The sequence below is a fragment of the Eubalaena glacialis genome, chromosome 2 (genome assembly GCF_028564815.1).
Source record: "Eubalaena glacialis isolate mEubGla1 chromosome 2, mEubGla1.1.hap2.+ XY, whole genome shotgun sequence".
Taxonomy (NCBI): Eukaryota; Metazoa; Chordata; class Mammalia; order Artiodactyla; family Balaenidae; genus Eubalaena; species Eubalaena glacialis.
In genome coordinates, this window is record NC_083717.1 from 63,353,332 (window position 1) to 63,366,064 (window position 12,733).

At 37.7% G+C, this 12,733-nt stretch overlaps 1 protein-coding gene across 2 annotated transcripts in view; it reads right to left on the reverse strand.

The window, feature by feature from the left end:
- The window catches only part of REC114 (REC114 meiotic recombination protein), a 104,062-nt gene that overhangs the window by 90,349 nt on the left and 980 nt on the right, over window positions 1-12,733 (reverse strand). The gene's annotated exons all lie outside the window — the stretch shown is intronic.

Below are 12,733 nucleotides of genomic sequence, written 5' to 3' on the forward strand. Positions count from 1 at the left end.
ATGTGACAAATTATGTACTTGAGTTTTTTCCTGCTTTTAAGACCCCTCAGAAAGTGTCAGCACTCTATATATTGGCCCACATTGATGATTTATGCATCATAAAATATGAAAAATGTGCAAAATTGTTAAGTAGGCTATTAGCTGCCTCCTCACTTACTCCTGGTAGCTAAAGAGCCTCATAAATTATTTCAACAAACTTGTAGGACATATTATGCTAATGAAAGTGGCCCTGCTACATACCCACTACCAAACTGTAAAATTCAGTATTTTGCTTTTGATGTTTCACAGAAATGCAAAGTGTTAACAGTAACAATAATAATAAACACAATTATAAGAGCATAACACCCAAAGAGGAAAAAAAAAGTAATTATATATACCTGGGGAATCTGTTCTTTCTTTAGAATCTAAAAATATCATCTCATGCATCAGAGCATGAGATGTGATTCCCCTTCTTTTACCACATATACCCAAATAAGATTAATAATCGTGAAATTATCTAGTCCTTTTAAACCTAGCTATTGGAGTTAACTTGATCACTTTGATTAGTAGCCATAAGCAAAATATATTTACTCAAAAGACCTCCCATGCAACAGAGGAATAAGTTCTTTATGCCCTGATTACCCATCAAGGCCCTTCTGGTTATTGTTCTTTCTATAAAACACAGTCCTAGGACATTTCTCCAATACGTTTAAAAATCTCCCAAACTAATAAATCCTATGAAAATCACCAAGTATACCAGAAAGTGGTACCTCCCATTGGCACACCTACCCTAGGTCACTGCAACTCTCACACCTGCCTTGCTATCTTCATAGTCACTCTCTTCTATTTATTCACAAACAAGGTTCACTTACGCCCATAACAGTTCCAATATCCAAACTGTATTTCTAAATCTGAGTTCAAGAAACACTCTAATTTATTTCTCGGATGCCATGTTGTCATTTTTTAGGTGAAAAGCACCCTAGATTCCAAATGAGCAGGTACTTGAGCTTAATTGGCTAGATCTTCCAATGGTGATGCCTTAATCATCTCTAAACAGAGCCCTGAATAGTGTCCAGCACATGGTAGGCAGGGAACAAATCCTAAACATGAATGAATTTTAATTTTCTCAGGCCTCATTTTAAACTATAACTTCTTAGACTCCTTCAACAACTAAACTGAAAACAAAAACTTCACTATATTTGTCTAGATAAATTCTACCTTAAATCATGTTATGCAAACAAGGCATAGTCTCTATGAAAACTATGTCTGTTACACAATAAAATGAACCTTTTGTTTATTGAAGGAGAAAAGAGTTGGAAATATGTATTTATAATCTGGTGCTTTGGAAAAAAAATTTTGTCATAGGAAAAAAAATGTTAGAACATCTGTTAGAAGGTTCTTCCTCAAAAGCCTAAGCAATCTACAATATGTCACTGTATGTGACATATAATTCAATTAAACATAACCACAATTATAAAAATTATTTCTATATCAGTCAGGTGTAGGCTAGAGTATGCTGTAGAAATTAACAACCCCCCAAAGCAAAGGTTTTATTTCTCACTCACACTACCTATGCATCCTCTTTCTACCTGTCTTCCCACTCTACCTCACACTGCCCATCTTTCTCACAGTAGGACCTAAGCTGACAGAGCGGCAGATACCTGCAACACTGTAGCAAAGAGAAAGATAACAATGAATCATATACTGGCTCCTAAAGCTCCTGTCCCTGACATAGGTCATTTCTGCTCACATTTCACTGGCCAAAACCAGTCACATGACACACAACTTCAAAGAGGCCAGGGATATGCAATCTTAGTATATCTGGTGAACAACACCAATGACTACTACTTTAAAAAAGACATTATCTGGAATCAGATGGATTTAGGATCAAATCCTTGTTTTGCAACTTGGAAGTATACTTAAAAAAAGTAATAACTACCTTATAGGGTCATTAGAAAGATTAAATGACATAATGCAAAATCAGATACTTACCAGAATACCTGACCTTGATTCATTCATTCAATAAAGATTTGGGGGTATCTGCCAATCACCATTCTAGGTACTGACATATAGTAATTATGTACTAAATAAGTTTTTTTGTTTGTTGCTATTGTTATTAGAAATGCCTTTTGAGTTCCAACCAGGGCCCCCAGGAATAAGCCTTCATTTCTTAGCAGTCTCCAGATTCAGAAGAGACTTGTTCTCTTGTTCTCCAATAACCATTTTCTTTCTTATATGGTAATAGAACCCCTGATTTTTAGCTGGACACATGATCTCGTGGAATTCAGACTACATATGCCAGCTGTCCATACAGTTAAGATGACCACAGCTCTAAGTTCTGACTACAGGAGGAGGTGTCATGTGGCAACTTACCAGAAACTTCCTTAGGGGACAGCAGGTGTGAATCTTTTGTCTACTTCTTCATCCTTTCCTCCACCAGGCTGTCTAGAATATCAGTTCTATCTTGGACTATGAGACCACGGCCGTGCGTGGCAGAGGAACAAAATAGGAGGATCCTCATTTCCTGACACTGTGGAGTGTCATACAAGCCCTGTACTGTTATGTGAATAATAAACTTGCGTCTTATTTAATCCACTGTTATTTTGCATTTTCTATTATTCAGAGCCAATCTTAATCCTAATCAATAAAGCAACATAACCTGTTAACTCTTTAAAAAAGCAAGCTGCATGAAAGAATAGTAACTCTTGACACCCGTACATCTTCATAAGAGAAGATACCACTGTCGGTAGCAGCAGTGCACAGCAGAATGGCTTGAGGAAGACAAGACTTTTAGAATCAGTTCTTCCACTCCCATGTAAACCTTTGGCAAGCTATTTAACCTAGCCAGGCATCAGCTTCTTGTATATAACATGGTAATTAGATCTAAATAGAGCTATTAAATGTGAGAATTAGTGTGAAGAGGTTTATGAAAATACTTCATAAATTATAAATCATTAAATAGTATCAGTATTACTTTATCAATTGTTCCCTCTCCCCACCTTTCCTTCAGAAATGGGGCATGAAAACAGATTGCAGTACATAAGAATCACCTAGACAGTCACCCTCAGAGATTCTGATTCATTAGGTCTAGCACAAGAACCATGAATCTGCATCTTCAACAAGCACCCCCAAGGGACTGTTGAAAGTACTCTGCCTACTTACTACACTTTGAGAAACACCGCTCTAGTGATCAGACCCTACCTATTTTTGTAATCCTGTGCTCAAGTGCCCCAATATTTTAAGATTGTGATGAAACACAAGGACAGTTCCATAGCTTCTCCAGTGCCTAACTAAATGCCAAGTACCAAATAGATAATTTAATAATTTTTGTTGAATTGATGAACTGAAGTGGAAAATGACAAAATGGGACTGAATTAAATGACCCACTATGGACTTCCACTTCTGGCCAACATAATGTAACAGGGACCAAACTTGCCTTCCTGCCTGAAACAGCTAAAAAACTGGACAAATTAGAGGAAACAACAGATTTCAAGACACTGGATATCAAGTAATAAAGGACACGATTCCTGAGAAATAACAGAAAGAAAGGAGGTGAGCCTTACCGTTGCCCTAGTTACTTCTTGGGGAAAGTTTACAGGCCAAAGTACAAGGAGAAGGAGCACAGGCAGAACCTGGTGAGCTGTCCCTGAGTAGAGGGGAGAGAGCTGCCAAGTCCAGGTAGGTCAGTGTGGCTAGAGTTTGCAAGCCAGAATACCGGAGAAGAGAGAGCTGTACCAAGAGAGACCCCTCCTCAAATCTTCAGCATACACACATGTGTGAGCAAATGACCAGAGGCTGGGCAAAAAACCACCTGAAAGGACTTAAAGGAAGAATCCTGAGTGCTTACACAGGGCAGGGAATAGGGTCTGTTCTTATCAGCCAGAGTGAGAAACTTCATAATTTAAGGACACTGCGTAGAGTAGAGTACGTATGTTGAAGAATTTTGCCTCAGGAGTGGGAAAAAATGATCCCTAGATCAAATGCTGCTCTGGTCCCACCTGACAAAGCTCAAGCAAGACTTGAAAGGATTAAACTGTTTCCAAATAACTTATCCCAGCAAAAAGCTCAAGAATATTTATAGGAATCCAAAAATATCCTTCACCCAACAGGGTAAAATTCATATCAGGCATCCAATCAAAAATTACCAGGTATGCAAAGAAGAACTACTACTTCACTATTTTCAAAAATAATTTTCTTGGGCTTTTACTGAATCTTAAATTTTCCTTAAAAAAAACCCTACAATCATTTTTATCATTTTCACCCTGTGTGTTAATCTCAAAAGTCCTCATCTACATAACTGAACTGCTATTCCCCAAATGAAATATTAACACTTCTAAGACAAACAGCATAGTGGTTAAAGTAACAAGCTTTAGAGGCATGAAAAACAGGGTCTGAATTCTCTCTTAACTTATCTGTGTTCCTGGGCAAGCCACTGAACCTCTCTGAGTTTTAGTTCCCTTATCTATAAAAGGGGATAATAATATTTACTTCATAGGGCTGCTATAAGAAATATCCCAAAGTAAACAATAAATAGTAGCTATCACATCATAATTAGCACACTATCATAAAAAAAGTTCAGAAAAGTTACCACACACTCAGACATTTACTGAGCACCTATCATATGCTAGGTAATATGCAGGCACAAGGAATATAAAGAAAAAAAGGACACTGTTAAGAGGACCCAAAGTATATCTTATGTTGAATCTGCATTTAACAGTTCAAGTACAAACTTCATTTTGTATTTCTTAATTCTAAGTAGGGCAATTATTTTAAGTTCCTTCTTTAAAAATTAAAGGATTTTTTTCCCTTTGAAAGGAAAAAAATAAGAAGTTGTCAGGTTCAACCAATTAGGGCATGTCTGAGAAATCCTTGGAATCTGAAAAACGTGGTAAAACTTTAATTGAAAAGCAACCTGCGGGGGTGCCTTCAAGATGGCGGAGGAGTAAGACGTGGAGATCACCTTCCTCCCCACAAATACATCAAAACTACATCTACACGTGGAACAACTCCTACAGAACACCTACTGAACACTGGCAGAAGACCTCAGACTTCCCAAAAGACGCCCTCAGGCGATCTACATGCAGAGGTGGGGCCAAATCCAAAGCTGAACCCCAGGAGCTGTGTGAACAAGAAGAGAAAGGGAAATTTCTCCCAGCAGCCACAGGAGCAGCACATTAATTCTCCACAATTAACTTGATGTACCCTGCATCTCTGAAATACATCAATAGACAACGAATCATCCCAAAATTGAGGCGGTGGACTTTGGGAGCAACTGTAGACTTCGGGTTTGCTTTCTGCATCTAACTTGTTTCTGGTTTTATGTTTATCTTAGTTTAGTATCTAGAGCTTATTATCATTGGTAGATTTGTTTATTGATTTGGTTGCTCTCTTCCTTTTTAAATTTTTTTTACATATATATATTTTTTTCTTTTTTCTCTTTTTGTGAGTGTGTATGTGTATGCTTCTTTGTGTGATTCTGTCTGTATAGCTGTGCTTTTGCCATTTGTCCTAGGGTTCTTACTGTCCGTTTTTTGCTTTTGTTTTTGTTTTTTTTTTAGTATAGTTTTTAGCACTTCTATCATTGGTGGATTTGTTTTTTGGTTTGGTTGCTCTCTTCTTTCTCTTTCTTTTTATTTATTACTTTTCTATTTTCAATAATTTTTTTCTATTTTAATAACTTTATTTTCTTCCTCCCTCCCCCCTCCCCCTCCCCCCTCCCCCTCTCCCTCCCTCCCTCCCTCTCTCTCTCTCTTTCTTTCTTTTTCTCCCTTTTCTTCTGAGCCATGTGGCTGACAGGGTCTTGGTGCTCTGGCCGGGTGTCAGAAAGAAAGCTGGAGTAGCAATTCTCATAACAGACAAAATAAACTTTATATTAAACACTATTACAAGAGACAAAGAAGGACACTACATAATGATCAAGGGATCAATCCAAGAAAAAGATATAACAATTGTAAATATTTATGTACCCAACAAAGGAGCACCTCAATACATAAGGCAAATGCCATAAAAGGGGTAACTGACAGTAACACAATAATAGTAGGGGACTTTAACACCCCACTTTCACCAATGGACAGATCATCCAAAATGAAAATAAATAAGGAAACACAAGCTTTAAATGATACATTAAACAAGATGGACTTAACTGATATTTAGAGGACATTCCATCCAAAAACAGCAGATTATACTTTCTTCTCAAGTGCTCATGGAACATTCTCCAGGATAGATCATATCTTGGGTCACAAATCAAGCCTTGGTAAATTTAATAAAATTGAAGTCATATCAAGTATCTTTTCTGACCACAATGCTATGAGACTAGATATCAATTACAGGAAAAAATCTGTAAAAAATACAAACACATGGAGGCTAAACAATACACTACTAAATAACCAAGAGATCACTGAAGAACTCAAAGAGGAAATCAAAAAATACCTAGAAACAAATGACAATGAAAACACAATGACCCAAAACCTATGGGATACAGCAAAAGCAGTTCTAAGAGGGAAGTTTATAGCAATACAATCCTACCTCAAGAAAGAAACATCTCAAATAAACAACCTAACCTTACACCTAAAGCAATTAGAGAAAGAAGAACAAAAAGACCCCAAAGTTAGCAGAAGGAAAGAAATCATAAAGATCAGATCAGAAATAAATGAAAAAGAAATGAAGGAAAACAATAGCAAAGATCAATAAAACTAAAAGCTGGTTCTTTGAGAAGATAAACAAAATTGATAAACCATTAGCCAGACTCATCAAGAAAAAAAGAGAGAAGACTCAAATCAGTAGAATTAGAAATGAAAAGGGAAAAGTAACAACTGACACTGCAGAAACACAAAGGATCATGAGAGATTACTACAAGCAACTCTATGCCAATAAAATGGACAACGTGGAAGAAATGGACAAATTCTTAGAAAAGCAGGGCCTTCTGAGACTGAACCAGGAAGAAACAGAAAATATAAACAGACAAATCACAAGCACTGAAATAGAGACTGTGATTAAAAATCTTCCAACAAACAAAAGCCCAGGACCAGATGGCTTCATGGGCAAATTCTATCAAACATTTAGAGAAGAGCTAACACCTATCCTTCTCAAACTCTTGCAAAATATAGCGGAGGGAGGAATACTCCCAAACTCATTCTACGAGGCCATCACCCTGATACCAAAACCAGACAAAGATGTCACAAAGAAAGAAAACTACAGGCCAATATCACTGATGAACATAGATGCAAAAATCCTCAACAAAATACTAGCAAACAGCACATTAAAAGGATCATACACCATGATCAAGGATCATACTCCATGATCAATTATCCTGGGATAAACCCCAGTAGGGGGTTTATCCCAGGAATGCAAGGATTCTTCAATATATGCAAATCAATCAATGTGATAAACCATATTAACAAATTGAAGGAGAAAAGCGATGATCATCTCAATAGATGCAGAGAAAGCTTTCGACAAAATTCAACACCCTTTTATGATAAAAACCCTCCAGAAAGTAGGCACAGAGGGAACTTACCTCAACATAATAAAGGCCATATATGACAAACCCACAGCCAACATTGTTCTCAATGGTGAAAAACTGAAACCATCTCCTCTAAGATCAGGAAAAAGACAAGGTTGTCCACTCTCACCACTATTATTCAACATAGTTTTGGAAGTTTTAGCCACAGCAATCAGGGAAGAAAAAGAAATAAAAGGAATCCAAATCGGAAAAGAAGAAGTAAAGCTGTCACTGTTTGCAGACAACATGATACTATACATAGAGAATCCTAAAGATGCTACCAGAAAACTACTAGAGGTAATCAATGAATCTGGTAAAGTAGCAGGATACAAAATTAATGCACAGAAATCTCTTGCATTCTTATACATCATTTTTCCTAATGATGAAAAATCTGAAAGAGAAATTAAGGAAACACTCCCATTTACCATTGCAACAAAAAGAATAAAATACCTAGGAATAAACCTACCTAAGGAGACAGAAGACCTGTATGCAGAAAACTATAAGACACTGATGAAAGAAATTAAAGATGATACAAACAGATGGAGAGATATACCATGTTCTTGGATTGGAAGAATCAACATTGTGAAAATGACTATACTACCCAAAGCAATCTACAGATTCAATGCAATCCCTATCAAACCACCAATGGCATTTTTCACAGAACTAGAACAAAAAATTTCACAATTTGTATAGAAACACAAAAGACCCCGAATAGCCAAAGCAATCCTGAGGAAGAAAAACAGAGCTGGAGGAATCAGGCTCCCGGACTTCAGACTATACTACAAAGCTACAGTAATCAAGACAGTATGGTACTGGCACAAAAACAGAAATATAGATCAGTGGAACAGGATAGAAAGCCCAGAGATAAACCCATGCACAAAAAAGGTTCACCTTATCTTTGATAAAGCAGGCAAGAATACACAATGGAGAAAAGACAGCCTCTTCAATAAGTCGTGCTGGGAAAATTGGACAGGTACATGTAAAAGAATGAAATTAGAACACCTGCTAACACCATACACAAAAATAAACTCAAAATGGATTAAAGACCTAAATGTAAGGCCAGACACTATCAAACTCTTAGAGGAAAACATAGGCAGAACACTCTATGGCATAAATCACAGCAAGATCCTTTTTGACCCACCTCCTAGACAAATGGAAATAAAAACAAAAATAAACAAGTGGGACCTAATGAAACTAAAAGCTTTTGCACAGCAAAGGTAACCATAAACAAGACCAAAAGACAACCCTCAGAATGGGAGAAAATATTTGTAAATTAAGCAACTGACAAAGGATTAATCTCCAAAATATACAAGCAGCTCATGCAGCTCAATATCAAAACAACAAACAACCCAATCCAAAAATGGGCAGAAGACCTAAATAAACATTTCTCCAAAGAAGATATACAGACTGCCAACGAACACATGAAAGGATGCTCAACATCACTAATCAATAGAGAAATGCAAATCAAAACTACGATGAGGTATCACCTCACACCGGTCAGAATGGCCATCATCAAAAAATCTACAAACAATAAATGCTGGAGAGGGTGTGGAGAAAAGGGAACCCTCTTGCACTGTTGGTGGGAAAGTAAACTGATACAGCCACTATGGAGAACAGTATGGAGGTTCCCTAAAAAACTAAAAATAGAACTACCATACGACCCAGCAATCCCACTACTGGGCATATACCCTGAGAAAACCATAATTCAGAAAGAGTCATGTACCACAATGTTCATTGCAGCTCTATTTACAATAGCCAGGACATGGAAGCAACCTAAGTGTCCACTGACAGATGAATGGATAAAGAAGATGTGGCACATATATACAGTGGAATATTACTCAGCCATAAAAAGAAATAAAACTGAGTTATTTGTAGTGAGGTGGATGGACCTAGAGTCTGTCATACAGAGCGAAGTAAGTCAGAAAGAGAAAAACAAATACCGTATGCTAACACATATATATGGAATCTAAAAAAAAAGTTCTGAAGAACCTAGGGGCAGGACCGGAATAAAGATGCAGACATAGAGAATGGACTTGAGGACACGGGGAGGGGAAGGGTAAGCTGGGACGAACTGAGAGAGTGGCATGAACATATATACACTACCAAATGTAAAATAGATAGCTAGTGGGAAGCAGCCACATGGCACAGGGAGATCAGCTCGGTGCTCTGTGTCCACCTAGAGGGGTGGGATAGGGAGGGTGGGAGGGAGATGCAAGAGGGAGGAGATATGGGGATATATTTATATGTATAGCTGATTCACTTTGTTATACAGCAGAAACTAGCACACCATTGTAAAGCTATTATACTCCAATAAAGATGTTTAAAAAATAAATAAATAAAATAAAAGCAACCTGCGATTAACATCACCTTTCAAAATTATTCTCAAATTAGTAAACTAAATTACATTCAGCCATAAAATACATAAAATGGAGCAATCTGTTATTATGATAATCCTTTCAGAAAGGCTGGGCTAACAGATGTAAGGAATTAAAATCAAGTTCAAGATGTATTTCATTTGCTCATTCCACTTAAATGACAGATGGTTTAAATATTAACCCTATTAATAAAATGTTTGCATATTCATTATGAATCTGATTGCCTTACCTCATAACTCCACAAATTTATTTTATTAATTTTACTATAGGGCTGCCCATTTCATTCAAGGTCTTCTACACTCTTGCCTCGCAAAGTCTGGTCCTTGAACCAACAGCATCAGCATCACCTGGAAGCTGGTTAGAACTACAGAATTTCACTGCCCATACCAGACCTACTAAGTCAGAATTCGCATTTTTCAAAAACATCCCCAAGTGATTTCCATGCACATTGACATCTGAGTAGCACAGTTCTAAACTGTTGATTTTTTTTCACACTTTTTTTTTTTTTACAGTATTACAAAAAGGTATTTGCTTCCAAATTGTGGTTAACTTATCTACAGATAGTAACTTTTCATAATAATTCAATTCAGACAAATAAATCAATATATACATTCCATAGTCTATATATAAGATGTCTTAGACTTGACTTTACCTCTCAACTAGGACTTCAAGTCTTAGAAGTACCAGACTTGTTGTACTATTCATTTTTTCTCTTAAGTCAACATTTTTGCCTTAGCATGTAGCCACTGTGATGAAAGTCTTCTCTGTAATTAAACAACTATATAGAACAGTACCAGGAAATCAGATTCTCCCCACAATTTCAGGAAAAAATGAAAAAACTCAAAATAGATTTCAAGGTTGAACTTAAAGGTCCCCTAGAGAAAAAAAAGCCCAGAATGACTCTATTCTCCACAATAATATATTTTTATGCTTTACCTAACACATTTTTTTACTGCAGGTACCACATATTTTTAAAATGAAAAATTCACATGGGACTTAGCAAAGCTCTTTAGATGGCTCATCTTTTATCATTACTATTGCACAATAGTCACAGAACTCATAAAATAGAACAAATCTTGTTTTCTCTTTCGTTTTTCCCTCCCAAAATGACAGACCTGGGCTGAAACTGATCACAGCAGGTAGGATGGTTCGGCACAGATTCAAAGGAAGGTACAAATGTTCAGTTTTCAAAAGCACTGCAAAAGCCAAACCTCATCCCTTGTCACTGTAGCTGTGGCTTTATGCCAAACATCAGAAAACTGTTGAAAAGTGCTGCTCCTTATACGCAATTATGAAGAGCTTTGCAAAGAAAAGGGAAAAAAAGTAATAACAGCTCCTTCGGATGGTCGAATGTCCCTGGCCTCTGGGTTGCAAGATAGGAATCTAATAGTTACCCAGTTGCATCTGAGGCCATGCATCCAACAAAGATGCCTGAGGAGAAAGGGTTTAAAGGGTGTTAAGAGAAGGTATCAAGGAACCTGTTGGGCAGTTTCAAAAATTAATTATGTCCTCAAACGTTCCCAGTTTTTTTTACAAGATCCTATTATAGATTAGTCATTCTTCAATTTAACTCTTTATTCACCCTATTTTGCATCTGCAGCCTATACAATTTCTCAGGATACCGTGTTCCACAAGAGTACAACTAAGTATTTAATGCTTTTTTTAATGGTCTTAGCTCTAATAGTCTAGATTTGGTGAACAATTCATTATGCCCCATCTCTACTCACATTCACAGCCAGGTCTCTGAGAAGAGGTGTCCACGCACATTGGCCACACTTCCTCACCTACTAGTCACTCTTCAGCCCACCCCTATCTGGCTTCCACCCCCTTCACTCCACTGAAACTTCTCTTGGTAAAGACCATTAAGGACCTTCATGTTGCTAAATCCAATGGACACCCCTTAGTCGTCATTATCCTTCACTCTGTAGCATTATTCAACAAAGTTAATTGTTCTCTCCCTCTTGAAATAACTTTTTGTAGCTTTGATGGACCTGCTTTCTCCTGGGTGCCTCCCAACTCTCTGTCCCTTGCCAATCTTCTTTAGGGACTCGGTCCCCTCCTGACCTACCTTGGGGCTTGATCCTGGAATCTCGTATCATCTCATAACTATAAATGTCACCTTCGTGTTGATGACACATTTACATCTCCAGCCCAGATGTTTCTTCTGAGTCTAGACCAGCATACCCAACTACCCATTCAATATCCCCACTTGGATGCTGCATAAACACATTGAAACCCAATACATCTGAAACTGAAGTCTTGGATCTTTCCTTCAGTGTTCCTCCTCCAATGTTTCCCAACCCAGTTGATCCTGCCAGAAACCCAAAAGTTCTTTACTCTCACCACTTATACCCAATCAATCTCCAAGTCCTGTCATTTTGGCCTCCAAAATATAGCTTTAACATGCCCGGTCTCCCCATTTCTACTGCCATCCTCCCTCCCCATCCTCCCACCCCTGCCCTCCCGTCTAAGTCATTACCATCTCTTGCCTGCCACACTGCAAAAGCATTCTATGTGATCTTCCTGACTCTACTCATATTCCTCTCCAATTCTATTCCTCTCCAATTCTATTCCTCTCCAATTCTATCTCCACACGTCAACCAGAGTGAACTTTCAAAGATGAAAATGCTCCAACTTAAAATCCTTCAGTGGCTTCCTATTGGTTTTAGGACACTGTTCACAAGGCATCTGCCTACCTCTCCAGACAACCTCATCCCATGTTATCAGTCTCCTTGTTCTCTAAGCACCAGCCTTACTCTTTCTGTCTGCACATTACAAATGCTGAGGTTTTCCAGGTGCAGGGCCTCTGCACACGTTGCATACTCTACCTGGAATATTTGTTCTCTTTCTTTTACTTTTCTCCTACCCGCTGCTGCCCAAA